Here is a 21,697-nt window from a genome sequence, read left to right on the forward strand (position 1 = left end):
TTGAACCTTGAAGTGAGGTACTGCAGCAGAAGACCACACTGGTTCCCCTCCTGTACCTAACAAAGTGGCCACTTCATTCTTGAACCTACTGCCTGGGAGTTTGTATGTAGGACACTGCAGGATCTGATAGCAACGTGCCAGTCATATTTGTTTCTGACAGCAATGAGTACAGTTCACAGTTATGAGTCCTGTTTGTGGTGACCTCAGTTTGCTGAAGGGCAGGTCGCTGACTTCACTGCATAACAGGAAGATTTGCAGAGCTGCATGAGAGAATTAATAACGTTAGTGTAAAAGTTTTCGGATATAAAACAGGTCAGGTCTTGTGTTGCTACCTACAGATTATGGATGTGTTCGCCCTCTGAACGGGTTCAGAATCTGCTGGCAGTCCTTGATGTGCGGTTACTGCACTCTGTGCTGGAGATGATTTTTCCAAATCTCTTCCAAGATTATAATTTTTCATAATAATGATGACATTTCAGCCTTTAAAAGGAATTATCTCAAAATATTTCTGGAGGCTGAGCAGATACTCTGCTTCTTTTTTTTGGGTTGAATTCTTGTTGCAGATTAACGCCATTTGTGTTAAATGTTATTTCAGATCTCTGCAGGGAAACAGCTTCCAACTCTTTGTCAGATTGCAGAGCAAATATTTTCTGCTTGTCCTGCACAGTCAGGCTGTCTTTAACTAAATTAATTGTTGGTCACAGTGAGTTAGTAGTGTTTGCAATAACTGGCCGTTGTTGTTTGGACCATCCACGTGACTGTGTTATGTACTCTTGGCTTCGTTACTTCAGTACAGTGAGTCATAGCCATGGTTCATGTACTTTTTGGAGAACTGTAGCATGTTCTCTTTTTGGTGCTGCAAATGTTTTAGTTTAGAACGTCCTTCCCTGTGTGGTAGTAAACACACTGTAGAAATCCACATGCCACAGTCATCTGGGACTCCCAGTTGCCAGCTCTTTTAATTCCCCTCCCCATTCCCACACTGACATGTTTGTCCTCAGTCTCCAGCGCTGCCAGGGTGAGGCTAAACGCAAACTTGGGGAACAACGCCGCATGTTCCACCAGGTTAGCCTACAGCCCAAAGGCACGGACGTTGAGTTCTCCAATTTCAGGTAACCTGCTCTCCCTCTGATCCTTGTTCCTCTCTCCTCCTGAACTACCTGGGTCTTCCTACGCACACCCCAGCCTCCACATCACTTCTTCCTATAGATGCTGCCTGGCCTGCTGCGTTCCACCAGCATTTTGTGTGTGTTGCTCGCCATCACCCTATTTCTTTCCCTTCCTCCACCACCACTCCAGCTGCCCATCATGCACTGACTCCTCCCACTGCATCCTCTCCTCCTACCATTCTCATATACCTCCCCACCCAACCCCACCTTTGTTTCCATGCTCCACCTTGCTCTTCTATCAAGCTCCATTGTTTTCAGCCCATTGCTGACTTCACCTATCACCTGCCAGTCTCTGTCCCACCTGTTTCCACCTTCCCCTCCATCGTCAGCCTGACACCTTTCACTGGCTCCCTCTTGTTCCATCCCTTCCCTTCTTTATACTGGCAATTTCCTGTCTACCTTTCAGTCCAGGTGTAGGGTCTCAATCTGAGATGTTGACTGTCCATTTCCCTCCACCCAGGGCTTCCCACCCCTTTTTTTATGCTATGAGCCCTTACCATTAACCGAGGGATCCATGAAGCTTAGGTTGTGAGGCCCTGTTCGGCACAAATTGCCTGAGCTCTTCTAGTACCCCTTGCTGCAGGTTCCATCATCTGCATTCTCTTGTGGAAATGTTGTTTGTCTCTCTGACAGCTCTTCTGTCCACAAAGCCCTTTGTTGGTTTAAATAACGGGCTGTTCGCCACCTCCCACTGAGTGAATTGGTGTGTAAGTATTGAGAGACAGATGTACACTGACAGAATATGTTGTAGTGAAGATGATAAAGTCATGAGATGTCGCCTTATCGTAGTATATGTTCTGATAAATGGATGTTACCTAGAGATCAAAGTGGGCTTATTATCGACATTACACAACCTTGAGAGTCGTCTCCTTACAGTCGGCCACAAGACAAAGAAACCCAAGAAAGACCATTAAATAAAAGTCCGTCAGCCACCTAATGTGCTGAAAAAAATTATTGCAAACAATAAAAGCAAGCAAATTGTGTTCGGAACTGATGTCCGCAGATGAGAGTCTGTGCATAGACGTGAAGCCACAGCCTCGCTCATCACTGAGCTGAGTAAACATCATGGAGCAGCAAACGGAACCCGCCTCTGGCCCCAGTACCCTGAGCTTTTCAATCTGGCCCGGTGCTTAAATCGTCTAAACGTCAGGTTCTGTCGCTTCGATACGCTCTGGGGCCTGTACCATGCTGCCTCAATTCGGCCTGGCACTTCAGTCATCGTCCAGACATTGGGTTAAGTTGATTTGATACGCACTGGTGCCTGGACTTCACTGCCTCAATTCGGCCTGAACCCAACCTTTCCAATTCCATCTTTCCTCGCTCTCGGCAACAGGCCTGCCACATCAAATCACCTCCTAGTCCAAAGGGGAGTTATATGCTATTGTTTGCGCTGATCGTTTACCAGAAAAAGTGTGATTAATAAAGTATGTATTTGTTTTCTTTGCTGTATTTGCCACCAATAGGTAGTCACTAAGCTTCACCAGCGCCATCTTAAACCGGAGAGGAGCATTGCTTCAAAATTAAGGGGAATAAATGTAGGTACATCATGGAAGGAAAGACTGGCTGTCTACATTTTCAGTAGACTCCCTTACTGTGGACCTAATTGGGGGTGTGTCATTTGATCGTCCAATAGATAGGCTTCAGGCTGACAGTTCAGTGCAGTACCCGGGAAGTTTTGTGCTGTTGTAAGCTGGCCTACAGGTGAGACCCTGATCAGCTTACTTGGCTCGTTGTGCAACTGTAGGCTATTTGTCCTGTCAAATTTGTTCCTCCACAGCTGGGGGTAAAAGATTCCATATCTCCTAGCAATAATTCGCTAGGAACATTCCGGTAACTCTGCCCAATATTTATCCTTTAAACAGTATCAAAAAATGAATGGATTGAGAAGTTCCGCTGAGTGATAACTGTTTTTGTCAAAAGCCTCATAACTAATTGTGATTGGATAATTACTGCTCATATTGCATTGCATAATGTATTGATTTTGTGTCTCATGCTTTGACATGCAAGCAGGTGTGTGGCTAGCAAACACACTCAAAGCTATCTTGACTCCACTTTTACATATCACGAAAAAACCTGCCTCCCCTCTGTGGACTCTGCCTATACTTCTCGCTGCCTCGGAAGAACCACCAACAGAATCAGAGACTCTGCCCATCCCGGACATTATTTTCTTCCTTCCCATCAGGCAGAAGATACAAAAGCCTGAAAGCACATACCGCCAGGCTCAAGGGCAGCTTCTACCCTGCTGCTGTCATAAGACTCTTGAAAGGACCTCTTTGCAACAATATGGATTCTTGACCTCACAATCTGTTTTGTATTGCACAATCCCCAAACTATTCTGGGAGATCCCTTTAAATGACTCTTAAGTAAACCTTATATTTGTTACAAAGAGCTTGTATGCTTAAGTTGCACCAGCAATTTGGAGGTCGCACACTGGTGAATGATAAATAGGTTTATTATTGTCACATTTACTGAAATATAGTCAAAAACTTTAGCATGCCATCTGTCCAGATCATTCCACCAGGTATAACAGTGGAAAACCAATAGCATAATGCAGAATAAAGTATTACAGTTACAGAGAAAGTGCATTGCAGTTAGACTGTAAGATGCAAGGGCCATGATGAAGTAGATTGTGAGGTCAAGAGTCCATCTTATCATGCAAGAGCTTTGTCTAATAGTGGGATAGAAGCTGGTGGGATGTACTTTCAGGTTTTCATACCTTCTGCTCAAGGAAGGGGAAGAAGAGAGAATATCCAGTGTGGAAAGGGTGATTATTTTGACTGCTTTACAGAGGCAGCAAGAAGTGTAGATACGTATACAGTACCGTGCAAAAGTTTTAGACGTAAATCAATGTGGAGGGGGCAGAGAGTTTGTAAATCTGGCAGGCGCAAAGGATGTTGGGAATAGCAAGGATGAAGCCCCATGGGAGGGGTGTGGAACTGGTGGCAGAGAAGGTGTGCCGGGGCCGGGGGAGGGGGGTGGGGAAGGTGGGGTGGAGTGGATGCAGACACATCCAGCCCTGTGACACCAGGCAAGTTCTTTTGATTCCAAACAATCGGTTTACCTATCATTACAGACTGTCTGTTCGATGCTTCTTGCTTCCTTCCCTCTCCCTTCCCGTTTTCCCAACCATGATCCCCTCTGCCTATCCCCTCCCCTCTCTCAGTCCACAACAGAGACCCATACCAGAACCTGGTTTATCATCATGTATGTCATGATTTTTTTGTGTGACTGCAGTACAGTGCAATACATAAAATTATTACAGTACTGTGCAAACGTTCTAGGCACCCTAGCTATATATATGTGCCTAAGACTTTTCCACAGTACCTCAGTCCATGGAGGAGAGGCAGATTTTCATGATGTGCTGAGCTGTGTCCACAACTCTCAGTCACCCCAACACCATTATCTTTACACCATTTCTCGTATCAAATTACAATCCATATGAACGTACACTTGACCAGGATATATCGCATGCAGGAGGTATTTGCAAACTGGGTAGTGAGTCAGACCTTAATAAATTATTCAATGAATGAAAAGAGCACACGTTCTTATGCACTGCCCCATCTTGACCCAGGGAGAGGGGGATTATTCATTCAGTCAGCTTGTCATTCAAGTATATATTTGCTGCAGCCACATTTAATACTGTGTCCTTTCACCCATGATTTGATGATTATTTTTGAGAGCTTTCTGGTCCTACATGAAACTTATTCACTGCTCAGGTTTCCTTGGCTTTAGAGAGTGCATGGTTTTGCATGAGATGCTTGGGAGCCTTGGGGACCACCATTAGCATGCTCAAATGCACAAATTGATCTGCTGTGTGTGCGACTTGATTGTATTCCAGATGCAGAAACCTTCACAAGCTGTGACATACTGAAGCTGATTTGATCTGTCTCATACAGCACATGCAGGACTACTTTCTTGTCTGAGTGGTTACCAACTGCGGGCAAATGCAAATATTGGCAAATCCATCATGGATTCTGGAGTGGCCAGGACCTGTAGCGATGGCTTCCTTTGATAATAGGAGCTTTTACGATTATACAATAGAACATAGAACTTTACGGCACAGTACGGGCCCTTCAAATTTCCAAGTTTCTATGGACGTTTAATATCAGAATATGTATAAACTATACAACCTAAAATTCATCCCCTTCGCAGAAGTCCACGAAGCAAAGAAAGCAAAGTTCAAAGTAAACTTTATTAACAAAGTACGTAAGTGTCACCACACACAACACTGAAATTCATTTTTCTGCAGGCTGACTCTGCAAATCTATAGAATAGTAACTAGAAGAAGATCAGCGACAGATAATCAGAAGACAACAAACCGTGCAAATGCAAAACGTGCATAAGTAGCGAGAACATGAAATAACAAGATAAGGAGACCTTCGTGTCAGATCATTGGTTGTGGGAACATCTCAGTGGATGGGCAAGTGAGTGTAGTTATCCCCTTTTGTTCAGGAGCCTGATGGTTGAGGGGTAGTAACTGTTCCTGAACCTGGTGGTGCGAGTCCTGAGGCTCATTTACCCTCCAGCTGATGGCAGCAGTGAGGAAAGAGCATGGCCTTGGTGATGAGGATCTGTATTGATGAGGATCTGTATTGATGGGTGCTGCTTCCCTCCGAGAGCATTTCGTGTAGATGTGCTCAGTGTTTGGGAGGGCTTTACCATTGATGTACTGGTACTAAATGCACTACCTTTTGTAGGATTTTCCACTCAAAGGCATTGGTGTTTCCATACCAGAGAGCCTCATAGAGCAATAGAAACAACAAAGCGCCAGAGCCCCCCTCCCTTTGCAGTGGGAAAGCCCATGACGAGCCGACATCTTAACCAACGCTAAGATCAGTATAGTCTTTCCTTCCCACATAGCCCTCCATTTTTCGATATTCTATTTGTCTGTCTGAGTCTCCTAATTATCCCTAATTACATCTATCGTTGTCCCTCGCAGTGTGTTCCAAACATCCACCACTCTCTGTGGTAAAAAAAACCCCCACACTTTCCTCTAATCACATTAAAGTTATGCCCCCTCATATTAGCCATTTCTGCCTATAAAGGTCACTGTGCACTAAGCAGTACATGATCATTTATTTCAGAAATTTCTTAACAATTCCTTGTCATTCCTTTCGTGCCAGTCTCTTCTGTTTCCTGTCTGTTGGGGTCGTCGATTGTATCTGGTGCTCCCAGTGTGATCTCCTCTGCATGGGTGAGATCCGACATAACTTGGGTGACCGCTTTGTCGGGCACCTTCTCCCCACTGCAGCAACAGGCAGGATTTCTGGGTGCTCACCCATTTTAATTCTTCTTCACATTCCCATTTTGACACGGCGATCCATGATGAGGCCACTCTCAGGTTGGAGGAGTAACATCTCATTTTCAATCTGGGTGGCCTCCAACCTGGTGGCATAGACAACGATTTCTCTAACTTTTGGTTAGAAACCTCTCCCCCTTCACTCTTTTTTTCCATTCCCCATTCTGGCTCCCCTCTTACCCATTCTTTTTTCCTCACCTACCTTTCACCTCCCTCTGATACCTCTCCTCCTTCCCTTTCTTCCATGGCTCACTCTTTTCTTCCTTTCAGATTCCTTCTTCTTCAGCCCTTTACCTTTTCCACCTATCTTTTAACTTCATTGACCCCTTCCCACTCACCTATCACCTGCCAGCTTGTATTCCTTCTCCTCTCCCCCACACCTTCTTATTCTGGTTTCTCCATTCCTTTCCAGTTCTGGTGAAAGGTCTCAGCCCAAAGTACTGACTGTTTATTCCTTTCCATTGATTTCCTCCAGCATTTTATGTGTGTTATTTTTCTCACCTGCATCGGATACGCTGGTTATCCACCCATTCCAAATACCTTCTGCAACATCTGTGTCTGTCAAAGTTTTCCTCAAATAAACTTAATTCAGGTTTTCTCTTGGTTTCTCCATACTCAATGAGTTGTGGGCTTCTATTCAATTGGTATTTATTATTCTTCTGAGTGAATGACCTTGTTCACACCACTATGGCACACATCCAAACTCCGGAGTAATTTGGAACTCCTGCAAATGTAAACAGCATGATAGCACGTACAGTGATGCTCAAGAGTTTGTGAACCCTGTAGAATTTTCTCAGTTTGTGCATAAATATGACCGAAAGTATGATCAGATCTTCACGTAAGTCCTAAAACTAGATAAAGAGTACCCAATTAAATAAATAACACAAAAAACATTATGCTTGTTCATTTATTTATTGAGAAGAATAATCCAATATTACAATATGGCCTACTACACTTTGGGCTATTTATCTATTTCCCCAATTCCTATTGATGATTAGGAGGCCTAGAGGATAACCCCATCAGAATAATTACCCCACAGTGTAACAATGACATTTTTATACCTCAAACAACACAAAAGGAGGCCATTCAGCCCAGCAGATCCATGCTGACCCCCAGGGGAACAATCCCATTAGCCTCATTGCCACCTCTTTATCTCTGTATGCCACTGCAATTAATTCTCTCTCACATATGTCCTTCAATCACTCTTTTGATTTTTTTTGTCATTAATCTGGACTAAGGGAGAATTTGCAGTGGGCATTGTTTTAGACGTGTGAGGAAACGAGCATTCGGAGGTTCACCAAGCCATGTGGACTGCACGTGAACAGCACCTGAGCTCTGGATCGAAGCTGGGTCTTTAGAACCTCGAAGCAGCAGCATTACCCACTGCATCACCGTGCCACCCATTCACACTCATTAAACTCTGACCTGTGCCTAAATATCTTCACCTTTCCCTGCCTCTAAGTCTTCCTCCATTTTTCAGCGCAGCCGTGGAGCAATCTGTTCCTCTGGCCCTGGTGCACATTCAATGAACAGTACAGGCTCATTCCTTACTACCTGGATTGCCTTCTCTGCAGCTCCGGGCTCTGCCAAGGAGTTAACACCCTTTTCTTCTTTCTGACCCTCTTTTAAAATCTACCACCTTGGGCTTTTAGTAATGCCACTAATGTGCTTGGCACATCTCAAGTGGGCTGTGTAATGGAAAGCCCCACTTTCTGAATTTGATACTTGCTGCTTATGTTCAAACTGGTTAAGGTTGGCTGTGATTGTGGACATTTAGTTTAGTTATGCAGCTTTTCTAGGCGATGATTTATTCTGTTATGCTATGTTCACTTGTTAATGACTTCCTCCCTTGTTAATTGAATGCCAACTGAATACTTGTTTCTAAAATAATTACCCAGCATTCTCTGAGTTGCTCCCCGGAGTCTGACTCACACAGTCACATAATGCCAAAAATATCAACAGAAACACATAAAATTGATGATTGGGAAAGACAGGGTGGGAAAGATCAACGATATCTCTGAGGCAGGCTTTGGCACAGCTGGAATGCTGAACAATATGTAAGGGGAGATTTAAGAGGAAGACTGAGAGGTGATCTTATTGGAACATGAGATCTTGGGATAACAACAGGACAGATGTTTCCCCTAATAGGAGATTCCTGAGAGGGAAAGCAATTATAAGATTGGCGGTGGTTTTTTTTGAAACTTATGCAGAAACTTCTTGAAGGAGTTGGTGAATCACTGGAATTCTCGACTGTGGAAGGATTTAGATAGATAGATAGATAGATACCGGTACTTTATTCATCCCCATGGGGAAATTCAACATTTTTTCCAATGTCCCATACACTTATTGTAGCAAAACTAATTACATACAATACTTAACTCAGTAAAAATATGATATGCATCTAAAATCACCCTCTCAAAAAGCATTAATAATAGCTTTTAAAAAGTTCTTAAGTAGTTTACTTAAATACATTGAGTCCTAACCCCGGCACTTTAACATATCTTACTCCTGGCGGTTGAATTGTAAAGCCGAATGGCATTGGGGAGTATTGATCTCTTCATCCTGTCTGAGGAACATTGCATCGATAGCAACCTGTCGCTGAAACTGCTTCTCTGTCTCTGGATGGTGCTATGTAGAGGATGTTCAGGGTTTTCCATAATTGACCGTAGCCTACTCAGCGCCCTTCGCTCTGCTACCGATGTTATACTCTCCAGTACTTTGCCCACGACAGAGCCCGCCTTCCTTACCAGCTTATTAAGACGTGAGGCCCGGAGAGAGCACGGTCCCTTGCGGCGCTCCTGTGCTGCTGACCACCGTGTCAGACCTACAGTCTCCCAACCGCACATACTGAGGTCTATCTGCCAAGCTAGAACACTTGGGGTATTTAAAGAGGAAGTAGACAATTTTTTCTGTATATCTGGGAATTGAGTGTTAGCACAGAAGAGGAGATGGTGCCATTTGATTCTTGAACCAACCTGCACAACCCTAATCACCACTTCAGTATAGCAATACTCTGAGCACTTTGATCTCTTTGACTACAATGAACTATTTTGGACGTGTTTCTTCTTGTATAATTTTGCATAATTTTGTTTATATTATGAATGTTGTGCCTGTGATGCTGCTTCAATAGGTTTTTTTTAATTGCACCTGTGAATACATGAGCTTATGTATTGGACAATAAACTCAACTTTACACAACTTGAGACCTGGTAACATTGAATGGCAGGACAGTCTAGAGCAGCCGAGTGGTCGAATCCTGCTCCCACTTTCTTAGGTTTATGCGTTCAGAACATCTTTTATGGAAATAAAATAAGGAATAGCGAAAACAAACATGAATGTGGAGAGTCTAAGACCAGAGGGCACAGCCTCAGAATAGAGGCATCCATTTAGAACAGAGATGAGGAGCAATTTCTTTAGCCAGAGAGTGGTGTATCTGTGGAATTTGTTGCCACAGATGGCTGTGGAGATCAAGTCAGTAGGTATTTAAGGCGGATGTTGATAGATTCTTGATTAGCCAGGGCATGAAGGCATATGGGGAAAAGGCAGGAAAATGGGGCTGAGAGGAAAAATGGATCAGTCATTATGAAATGGCAGAGCAGATGTTTTGGCCTGGAATGCTGAATTATGTTTCTATATCTTATGGTCTTATGGATATTACAACACTTTTTACAGCAATGGTCTCACAAAGTCCTCAATGAGCAGTGAAATGTTGTTATGTTAGAAATGCAAGAGGCAATGTATAAACGCAGGACCCTGCAAATAGCTCTTTGGTAATTATCAGACAATTTGTAATACTGATATGGGTTGAGAAATAAATGTTATCCAGGTCATGAGGGAGAGCTTTCCTATTTTGCCTTTCCACATGAGATCACATACATTCAGTGAAGAGGTCATCCTGGAATCATTCAAACAGTGTAGTACTGTACAGGAGTTCCCACCTATATTTTCTCATATTTCACAGGAGGACCTTCAGCCTATTGATCCTCTGCTAGCTCTCAATTCAACTCCATTGCTTCTTATTCTTTCGCTTGTGCTCATCAGCTCCCCGCTTATTTTCCAACCCTCCCTCCACCCCCACCCTGCTTAAATGAGAAGTAGTTTCTAGTGGACAACTAACTTATCAGCGTTCCTCTGAGACATGGAAGGAAACCAGAAATCCTGGGGGAATCCAGGGCAGTCACAAGGAGAACCAACAAACTCTGCTAAATTCCCTGGAATGGAATTTGAACTCATGAGCAGCCAAATCAGAAGGAAATTTGTAAACCACAACTGTCCTGAGACTCCAGTGAAAATAAATCTACTTGTATGTGTTGAATTGTTGAATTAGTTGGGATGACCTGTACATAAGTTTCTTAGGAAGCAGATTTGAACTGTATGGTACAAGATCTGAATGAGATTCTTATGTTACAGCTTCATACAACTGTGATTGGGCTGCATAGAGTCTTAGAAAAACACAGCACTGAAACAGGCCCTTTGGCCTATCTAGACCATACCAAACCATCTAAACTGCTTACTCTCATTGACCTACACCTAGACCATAGTCCTCCATATCCCTACCCTCTAGGTACCTATCCATACTTAAACATTGAAATTGAGAGCTTGCGCCAGCAGCTTATTCCTCACTCTCACAACCCACTGAGTGAAGAATTTTCTCCTTAGGTTCCCATGAAATTTTTTCTGCTTTCACCCATAACCCATGACCTCTAGTTGTAGTCCCACAGAACCTCAGTAGAAAAGGCCTGCTTGCATTTACCCTATCTATACCCCTCATAATTTTGTATACCTCTTTCAAATCTTCTACGTTCCAAGGAATAAAGTCCTAACCTATTCAGTCTTTCCTTATAACTCAGATTCTCCAATCCTGGCAATATCCTTGTAAATTTTCTCTGTAGGTAGGTGATCAAAACTGCACAGAATACAATTAGGCCTCACCAACAATGGGCCTGATGGCCTAATTCTGCTCCTGTGTCTTATGGTCTTATAGAACTTCAACATAACATCCCATCTCATCTGAATACTTAATGTGCCGAATGCTTTCTTTATGACCCTTTCTACCTATGCTGTCACTTTCAATGAATTATTGACCTATATTTCTTTGTTCTATTGCATTTCTCAGAGTCCTGCCATTCACTGTATAAGGCCTACCCTGGTTTGTCCTACCAAAGTACAACACCTTGTACTTGTCGACATATTCATCTGCCATTCTTCAGCCCATTTTTCTAGCTGGTCCAGATCTCACTGCAAGCTCTGATAGTCTTTGTCGCACTCCACTGCACCCCTGATCTTGGTGTCATCCGCAAGTTTGCATCTGCAGTGTTGTTTTCAATTCTGGTCATCCCAAAATAGGAAGATGTGGTTGCTTTGGAGAAGCTGCAGAAGAGGTTTATCTGGATGAGCATGTGCTACAAGAACAGTTTGGACTAATTTGGGTTATTTTCTCGAGAGCACTGGAAGTCGAGTGGAACCTTGATAGAGGTTTATAAGATTATGAGAGCTATAGATCGACAGCTGGTGTCTTTTTCTCAGGGTCAATCTGTCTAAAACCACAGGGCAAGCATTTAAGGTAAGTGGAGGGATGGGGGGGGGGGGGGTGTTGTAAGCTCAAATGAGATGGGTAGGACAAGATTTTTAGACGGAGTAGTGCTGTGGGTGGTAGTGAGTCCGATAGGAGAGGGACATTTAGAGAGTCACATGAATGTGCAGGTGGAAGGAGTTATTTTAGATAGGAGTTTAATTCCGATTTAACTTTGTTTGGTATGACATTGTGGGTCAAGGGCCTGTTCCTGTGCTGTACTGTTCTATGTTCTAAAGAAGCATTGCAGGGAAATGTTGAAATGCTTCCTCTGGCGAGAAGGCCTCAGACCAACAAAACATAGTTACAGAATAAAAAGATGGTCATTCAACAGTGAGATATGTACAAATCTCTTCTCAGAAGGTGGTGGAACTTTGAAATACTCTACTTCTTCAGGTTGCTGATTGGGCATTTCAAGAGAAGGCAGATACATTTTTGAAAGATCAGAACATTGATGTTGATGGGAGATTGGTGCAGAAGGCAATTTGAGGCCTGGGTAGTTGGCCATCACCATATTGAATGGCAGGGCAGGCTTGAGGGACTGGTGCTCATCTCCTTTTCATAATTCCTAGTGTTCCCGTGAATGATTTTTATGGCCAAGCTCATGCAATTATCCAACACATGCATTCGGATCTTGATACTGTAATGATACAGGTGCATTAACACAAATTCAGATAAGCATTTAAACAAATGTGTTGGTATAGGAAGGGCCCAGTGAGCAAAGGCCCACTCTGACTCAAAGTCCTGTGGTTGCAGCTTGATGAACGCCCTGGTCTCTTTCAATTTCTCTGATCAAATTTATAGACTGAGCTCAGGAGCGAGCCTCCACTCTTATACTTCTCACTGCCTCTGTAAAGCATCCAGCATAATCAGAGACTCTGCTCACCCAGGCATCTCTCCCCCCCCCCCCCCCCCCCCCCCCCCCTCTCATGAGGCAGAAGATAGAAAAGCCTGAAGCACATACCACCAGGCTCAAGGACAGCTTCTGTTTCACTGTTGTCAGACTCTTGAACAGACCTCTTGTACAATAAGGTGGATTCTTAGCCTCATAGTCTACCTCTGATTTAGCACTTTATCGCTTACCCGCATTGCACTTTTTTACACTTCGTCCTTTCATTGTTACTGTTATTCTAGCTCAATACACTGTAATGATTTGATCTGTATAAGCAGTATGCAGGACAAGCTTTTCACTGTTCCTTGGTACTTGTGACAATAATAAACTAATAAAGCAATACTGATACCAAATTATTCACGTTCTTTGATACCAGCAAACATTTATGATCAGTTGGAGATCCTGCTGCTTATTCCTGCCAGGAATTGTATAGAAATAGAGCTTGGCTGTTCTTCACAGTCATTGTCTGAGCCAACATTTTTTTTTGGTGGGTGGGGCAGAATGCAGCAGTAACATGCCACTGTCTAATGAACTGCCGAGAAAGAGAGCTATTGTCTCAAAGAGAGAGTGGGGTGGGGGGGGGGGGAACTTTAGCTTGAATTGTTTTGAAGTTTCCTACACTCACTAAGTAAATTCCTGAAGGCTCATTGTGTGGATGAGGCCAGGTTGTTGAGTGGGGAAATGGAGGTGGAGGTAGAGGCAAGAGTGGTAAGCTGGAGACCCAGATCAAACATGGCTGCCACGTGTCTTCATCCCAATTATTCTTCATTAATTTTGCAGCAATGGCCCTTAATATCGCTGTTAATTGTCTCTGGTAGTGAGAGTGTTAAACCTTTCTCTTTGCTGGGTTGCTACTGATTTAAGGATTTGGTTCAGACACTTACAGTCTTCATGATTCAGATTTATTTATCAGATGTACATCTGATCAATTATGGATAACTCTGAACATCCTCTACATAGCACCATCCAGAGACAGAGAAGCAGTTTCAGCGACAGGTTACTATCGATGCAATGCTCCTCAGACAGGATGAAGAGGTCAATACTCCCCAATGCCATTAGGCTTTACAATTCTACCGCCAGGACTTAAGAACTTTTTAAAAGCTATTATTAATGCTTTTTGAGACGGTGATTTAGATGCATATCATATTTTTTACTGAGTTAAGTATTGTACGTAAATAGTTTTGCTACAACAAGTGTATGGGACATTGGAAAAAAGTTGAATTTCCCCATGGGGATGAATAAAGTATCTAACTATCTATCTATCTATCTATCTATCTATCCAAACATACAGTAGTTTGCATTAACAATCAACACACTTAAAGCTGTGCTGGAGGCAGCCCACAAATCTCACCACACATCCCGGAGCCCAAATAACATCTCCACACTTCATAGATCTTGCGACATTTCTTGTGGGGTCTGCACATTAACAGATCTCCAAGCATACCGGTGAATTTTTATGCAGCCTCATTCTGCAATTGTTCTGGATAAAATGATGAAAGGATTGAGCTTATTGTTGTAGAGTGTCTCCCAACTTCACCCCTCCTCCTACCTGGCCCAATCTCCCCATCATCTTTCACCTCTCTTCAGTCCATCAGTCACCTTTGGGCCCTGGTCTCACCACCCCCTCTTTACTTCATAGACAAAGGAGACAGCAGATACCGAAAATGGAGTGACAAATATTTTGCTGGAGACTCTGTTTGAGCCACTGAGTCTCTCCAGCAGATTGTTTATTGCTCCCTCTTTTCATTATACCATTTATCGTCCCTCTCCTCCATCAGTCCTGATTTAGGGTTTCAACCTGAATCATCAACCATTCCTTTCTGCCTTCAGTTTCTGCTTAACCGGCTGCACTCCTCCAGTTGGTTGCCTGTTGCTTTAGGTTGGTGCAAATCGAAGGTGGCATGCCATTATCCCCGTTGCCCTTATCATTCAAGGGGGTAGCTTGTTAAAGTGTAGTCAGAGTAACCTAACCAAAATAGTACAGGGAACAATATAGCAATCAGAACATGTTCAGGAAATTGTGATCCAGCAACTAAATTACATCACTCTCAATAACATATTTTATGGAATGAGCTACCAGAGGAAGATAACTTTTAAAAGACAGTTGTAATAAAATCTTTTAACATTAACAACTTTTAAAAGATAGTTGGATAGGGATATGGGTGGGAATGGTTAGGAAGGACATGGGCCAAAAGCAGCTTGGATCAGAATCTTGGTCAGCATGGGCCACTTGGGCTGAGGACCTGTTTCTGTTCAGTTTGGCCTTATGACTCTGTGGTTGCTGTTGAGTTTGTTGAGATAGGTTTGAATGGGCAAGTGCACACATAAGATGAGGTCAATATTACTGCAGTGTTTTCTGTCTCCTCCCTCGTACCCTGGGTTTTGTATGCTATGAAAGCAGAAAGGTGACTGACTTAATAATGATCTAGCCTTGCATAGCGTTATGGAAATAAACCACTGGTCCCACTGACCTTTAAATCTGCTCTGCTGGATGAGTAAGTTAGACCTGATCCTTTTTCATTAATAGCTACTCTCTGCAATAACAGCACAATACATAGGGACTGCAGTTTATTTCGGGTTAATCTGACTGCACTTAACAAACACCTACCCCCTTGAAGAAGGATAAGGACAGCAGGGGAAAAGAGCACGGTACCTTCTGCAAGTTCCTCCCCAGGTTGCCGGGTCCAATTTGCGCTGCTCCCTCCCCGACAACGTTGTGAAGCGTCTTCACCAGAAGGTCAGCAGTGATTCATGAAGGTCGAGCGCCGCCACCTTCTCAGGGTCAAGTAGGGATGGTCATTAACTGTAGTCTTTGCTCACGCCTTGACCAATGAATAAGCAAAATGAAAAGCTTTATGAGTTGTTATGTTAAGTTGCTGGCTGCCTGCCCTGTGACTTACTCTGTTGGTGAAGCTAGTCATTGAGGAGTGCAGTTGTTCTGTTAAATGTAATCTCAGTTGTTGGATTGTTCACACCCAGCTGAACTCTGACTTTACTGAATTGGAATTCGTTTATCGCCGCATGTTCGGAGATATAGTGAAGAACCTGTCTGACATGCTGCTCATACCAATCATATCATTACATGGAGCATTTGGGCAGTGCAAGGCCAAACAATAACATAATGCAGAATGAAGTATAACAGCTAAAGAGAAAGTGGGTGCAAAATCAAATCAATGTAGATTGCTAAATTTAGAATCCAACAAGAAGATTGAGAGGAGATATGATAGAGGTATACAAAATTATAAGGGGTATAGATAGGGTGGGCCAGCCGGTGGTGTAATGACATCAACACTGGACTTTGAGGTGGATGTTCCTGAGTTTGAATTCAACCGGGGCGGAAGAAAGGCCTGGCAATCTGCTTCTGGATCTTGCCACGACAACTACTCTATACAGAGGGTCGCCATGAGAGCGACTTCGACTCGACAGCACTCAACAACATAGATAGGGTAAATGCAAGCAGGCTTTTTTCCACTGAGGGTGGGTGGACTGAGATTGGTTAAGGCTAAAAGTTGAAGAATTTAAGGGGAACATGAGAGGAAACTTCTTCACTCAGAGGGTCGTAGAGTGTGGAATGAGCTACCAGCACAAGTGGTGCATGAGAGTTCAATTTCAAATTTAAGCAAAGTTTGGAATGGTACATGGATGGTAGGGGTATGGAGGGCTATGCTCCCAGTGCAGTTCAATGGAAGTAAGCACTTTAAATGATTTTGGCATGGACTAGATGGGCTGAAGAGCCTGTTTCTGTGCTGCACTTTTCTATGACTCTATCTTATTGTATTGGGAAGTATTTAATAGTCTTACAACAGTGGGATAGAAACCTGGTGGTAAGTGCTTTCAGACACTATATTTTGTTCCCAAGAAGAGAGAATTTCCAGGGTGGGTGGGGTCTTAAATTAAGCTAGCTGCTTTACTGAAGCAGCAAGAAGTCTAGATAATTCCAGAGAGGGGAGGCTGGTTTCCATGATGTTCTCAGCTGTATCTACAACTCTGTGTGCAGTATTTTCTGATCACATTGCTAGTCCAAAACATTATGTACTCACAAACACAAGAAAATCTGTAGATGGTGGAAACGAAGAAGGGTATCGGCCCGAAATGTCGACTGTTTACTCTTTTCCATAGATGCTGCCTGACCTGCTGAGTCCCTCCAGCATTTTGTGTGTGTGTGTGAGACATTATGTACCCATATAGGATACTTTCTATGGTGCACTGATAAAAGTTGGTAAGGGTCAACGGGGACATACCTCTTGAGGAGGTGGAGGCATTGCTGAGCTTTTTTAGGCCACGACATCTACGTGGTTGGACCGAGATGGGCTATTGATGATGGAACTTGTAGTTCTAAACCCTCTCAACCATTAACGTAGACCTGAACACGTGCCAGTTCTTGAACTCAATGACCAGCTCCTTTGTTTTGCTGACATCGAGGGAAAGGCTGTTATCATGGTAGCGTGTTGCTTAGCTCGACCATGAATTGCAAGACTCAACACTCAGTGATTGCCACATTAATATCAATCATTATCTAGCCCTTCCTCATCCCTCAGTTTATGATTTCTCTTATTTTATCATTAAACACGGAAAGACAGCTCAATGCCCGGAAGTGTTTAGAGTGCAGATCAGCACTGAGTGGCTTCTGTGGCTGTGGTGCTGGGATATCCTCCAGTTTCTCTATCAGAAACACCAGGCTCTTCCAAACCTCTGATGTCCTTGTTTCTCCTCAGACTGGGACGGCCTGTTGGCTTCACCCAGACAAGCTGCGAGCTGTTTCTGTTCTTCATGTAATTTTTTTCTCTCTCTCTCAGGATACCTGCTATGTAGAACACAGCTTTAGTTGGGGCCCCAGATAGCTGGTTATATTCACTGCCCCTGCAGCTGGTTTTAACAGTAAAGATGGGTTTGACGAAGTGTGCCAGTCAGCTTTAGGCAAAGTGCCTGCCTTCTGCAGCACTTGGCAGCGCCTGGTAGTTTATTAACAGCAAGTAGAAAAATGTGCAATGTTGGTCCTGCCAGTCAGAATTCACTCAGCCCGGCAGTGCTCACTGTCTCAAAACGTCTCAAGTATACCAGCTGATTCTGCATGCTGTCCCTCCAGGGGAGAGAACTGTCTAGGTGAACAGCTTTGGTGGGGAGTGGTGGGATTCTTCAGTGAGTGGAACAGACAACCCCATCTGTGGCTGAGAGAGATTCTACAGAGCGATATTTTGCCTCCCTGGTGCCAGGGATGGGGGTGTCTTGGATCAGGTACAAATCTTTCTAAAGGGGGAAGGAGGAGAGACAGAGGGATGCAGTCCAGCAAAGTGAGCTTTGGGAATTATGCAGAAGGTGAAAAGGGGTCAGGATTTTTCCCTCAGCTGCGTGCCAGTGAGGGAAGAACCGGGAGGATTGGACTGATAACTCAAGTTATAGCACTGATGAAGGAGGGATGGCTTTAGATACTTAACATTGGATTGCTGCTGGCGTTGATGGGAGCTCTGCATGAGGGAAGGGTGTCACCTAATCTGGAGGAGGGACAATATCCTAACCGTGAGGTTTTCTCATGCTGATCAGAAGGGATAACACTACTTTAGCAGTGGTGTGAGAAGAATAGGATGCACTGAGATAGCTGGGAAGGAATAAAAGATACAAGGTAAATCAAGCAAGTCCAGTGACCAGAGCAGACAGAGGCAGGTTAGTAAGCATGGGAGGACTGGCCTTTACTTTAATGCAAGCAACTATAGATGAGCTTAGAGCATGGATCATACAACGATCATTTTCATGCAATCATGGAAATGTGGCTGCAGGAAGGACACGACTCTCAGCATTATCTTTCTGAATAAAGAAGATTAAATTTGGCAGAGAGAAGTGCAAATGAGGTGGGGAAATCCAAAAAAAGTTTTTTGAGAATCCTTCAAGAGATAGAGCAGTACTTGACTTTATCTTAGGGAATGAAGCCAGGCAGATGGTGGAGGTGTTGAGGGAGGAACACATTTGCACCAGTGACCTTCATTCTGTAAGTTTCATAGTTGTTATGGAACTGGGTGAGTATGGTCCTCAGGTTGAATTGGGGGGATGCTGATTTCAATAGCATAAGGGAGGAACCGGTGAAAATAGAAGGTGTCATGTGGAAGACTATTAGAAGAAAGTAAAGATTTAGGGTCAGCATGTTTCAATAATAGCAAAGGGCGTAGATCAGGAAACTTTGGATGACAAAGGATATTAGACATTTGATATGGAAATAGAGGGAAACATGCAAATATAGGAAATTGGAAATTGAGGGAGTCTCTTGAGGAATATTGAGTGTTGACTCTTAGATCGGCACATGGAAGAAGAAAATAGAGGACTGTGGGAAGGAAGGTTTAGATTGATCTTGGAGTAGCATAACATCACGGGCCAACAGACTTGTACTGTGTTGTAATGTTCTATGTTCTAAGTTTGGGAGAGAATTAAGACAATAATAAGGAGGGTTACAAGGGGCTATGAACTATCCTTGGCAAATAAGATGAAGGAGAATCCCCTTACATTCTAAAAGTGTATCAGGAGTAAGAGCCTAACCAGGGAAAGAGTAGGTCCCCTCTTTGGACCAGAGGGATAATTTATACTTGGAACCAGGAGGTGTGGGCAGAAGTCTAAAATGGATACATCTCTTCAGTATTCACTAATGAGGTGGACTTGGAAAGTAGTGAGCTCAGGAAGGATGAGAATAATCTGAAGCTAGGTCAGTGTTGAGAAGGGTGTTAGATACCATGGAATGTATAATGGTTCATGAGTCTCATGACCGGATGAGATCTATCCAGGGTCACTAAGGGAAGCAAGGGAAGAGATGGCTGGGGCCCTGATGGAGATTTCTGCAGCTTTGCTAGCCACAGGTAAGGTGTCAGATGACTGGAGGATAGCTGGTGTTGTGTCATTACCTCTGGGGCAAGCCAGGTAATTACAGCCCAGAGAGCCATCTATCAGTTGTAGGAAAATTATTAGAGAAAATAGAAGGCTCAGAATTTATGTATATCTAAGCTCAAGTTTTATTCGGTGACAGTCAGCATAGCATTGTGTGGGGAATATGATTAAATCTTGCCATGGTCAAGTTGCTCAGACTCAAGAAAGCCTTCCTGCTACTTCTAAAAGTAAAACACTGCCCTGGTTTGCACTGATATGCTCATGGCTTGCTTTGTTTGAAACATAATGCAGGTGCTTTCAGCTCTGGGTTCGTTGTGGTAGGCATAGAAAGGGTTAACAGCAGATGTGCAAGTCTGATAAAAATAGTGTTAGAAGTGTTTGGTACAGAAGCCAGAACCATCAAAGTGATTTGTATTTTCTTTCACGCACAATAGAGGCCACCTGATACATGCACACTGTACCTTTCTGCAGCAGATACTAAACAGTTCTCCGTGCAGCAGGGAACAGATTGCCAGGGCCATTAATCAGAGTTTCGCTGACACAAAATGCCTTTTGAAAAAAGGGGACAACATACTTAACATTGCCCTTATGAGGTCAACCTTTCTGATTCTCTTCCCAATTTGGACTTTTGTCACCATAAATACCAAAACTATGGGTGACAGCACATTTATCAAATGTAAAGGGAAACTTCTCAGAATTAGTTATAACAAAGGTGGGAGTGTGGTTTGAATGAGGTGCAGGGAGAATGGGAGGGAGCAAAGGAAAATGTTTTGAAACTTCCTGGAATGTGATAGAACTAGTCCAACAATCTGCTTAATTCCTTATAAGGCATGTTGAATTTGTTTCTCCTCACCCACAATGATGATCATCACTCACTCACATCAGATGCACACTGAAGTGAATACATGTGCTCACCAAATCACGACGTGATTGCCCAACAGTGGAAGGTTATTATACCTACTGATTACATACCTGCTCCACGCACAAGCAGCTGCAGATGCTGGAAGCTGCAGCGACACGCAAGATGCTGTAGGGTCTTGGCTCAAAACATCAATCGTTTATTTTCCTCCATAGATGCTGCCTGTCCTGATGAATTCCTTAAGCTTGTAATTTCCAGCATCTGCAGAATCCCTTTGTGCTCATGAGATGTTGGAGGAATTTAGTGGGTTAAGAAGATTCATGGAGGGAAATGGGCAGTCAACCACATTTGCCTATTATTCCCTCCTCACTTGGATCTACCTGTTGCTTGCCATCTCCTGCTCTACCCCTTCCCTCCCATCCTTTTTTACTGCTGTCTCTCTTCAGTCCAGATGAAGGATCTTGACTCAAAAGGTTGACTGTCCATCTTCCTCCACGGATGCTGCCTGACCTGCAGACTTCCTCCAGCATCTTGTGTGTTGCTCCGTCTCTATCCACTATCCCATCTTCTCACTGTGGCCTTGAAAATTCTTTCACACGGATGTAACCAAAGTCTACATGGAAGCAGACTGTGAATCTTTAATTGTTGTTTTATGTAGTCACACAGTGCTGAAACAGGCACTACAGCCCATGATCTCCAAATCAACCCTTGCAGCCATCTATACTAACTCTATTTACTCGTATTAAGTCCATAGCCTTCGATGTGTTGTGTGGAGATTTTGGAATATTATACTGATTAAGTGAAATCCAATAAAAACCCACGCAGTGTTAATGGTGAATCACCTTGGGCTGTCTCATTTTGATAATGTGTGGAACAAGGCAGGCTCAGTATAGTAAATTGCTTCTTTTAAGTACAACATTAATGGAGCAGAAGGCATTGAATAGGCAAATATTGCCAGCTCTTCTTTTCGTGTTTACTTGCGTAAGCATTTATTGTTTCCCAAAGTTTCCAAAGTAGCTCTCGTTGATTGAATGACCCAA

At 43.4% G+C, this 21,697-nt stretch overlaps 1 protein-coding gene and 1 long non-coding RNA gene across 3 annotated transcripts in view; one reads left to right on the forward strand and one right to left on the reverse strand.

Annotated features, from left to right (window-relative positions):
- Nucleotides 1–21,697, forward strand: part of tbc1d4 (TBC1 domain family, member 4) — a 286,904-nt gene that overhangs the window by 38,901 nt on the left and 226,306 nt on the right. The window lies entirely within an intron of this gene.
- On the reverse strand, nt 6,231–7,219 carry LOC140715627 (uncharacterized). Its single transcript, XR_012096179.1, has 2 exons — nt 6,970–7,219; nt 6,231–6,554 (listed from the first exon to the last, which is right to left on the reverse strand). It is a non-coding gene; the product is annotated as an uncharacterized lncRNA (long non-coding RNA).

Source organism: Hemitrygon akajei, chromosome 2, assembly GCF_048418815.1.
Source record: "Hemitrygon akajei chromosome 2, sHemAka1.3, whole genome shotgun sequence".
NCBI lineage: Eukaryota > Metazoa > Chordata > Chondrichthyes > Myliobatiformes > Dasyatidae > Hemitrygon > Hemitrygon akajei.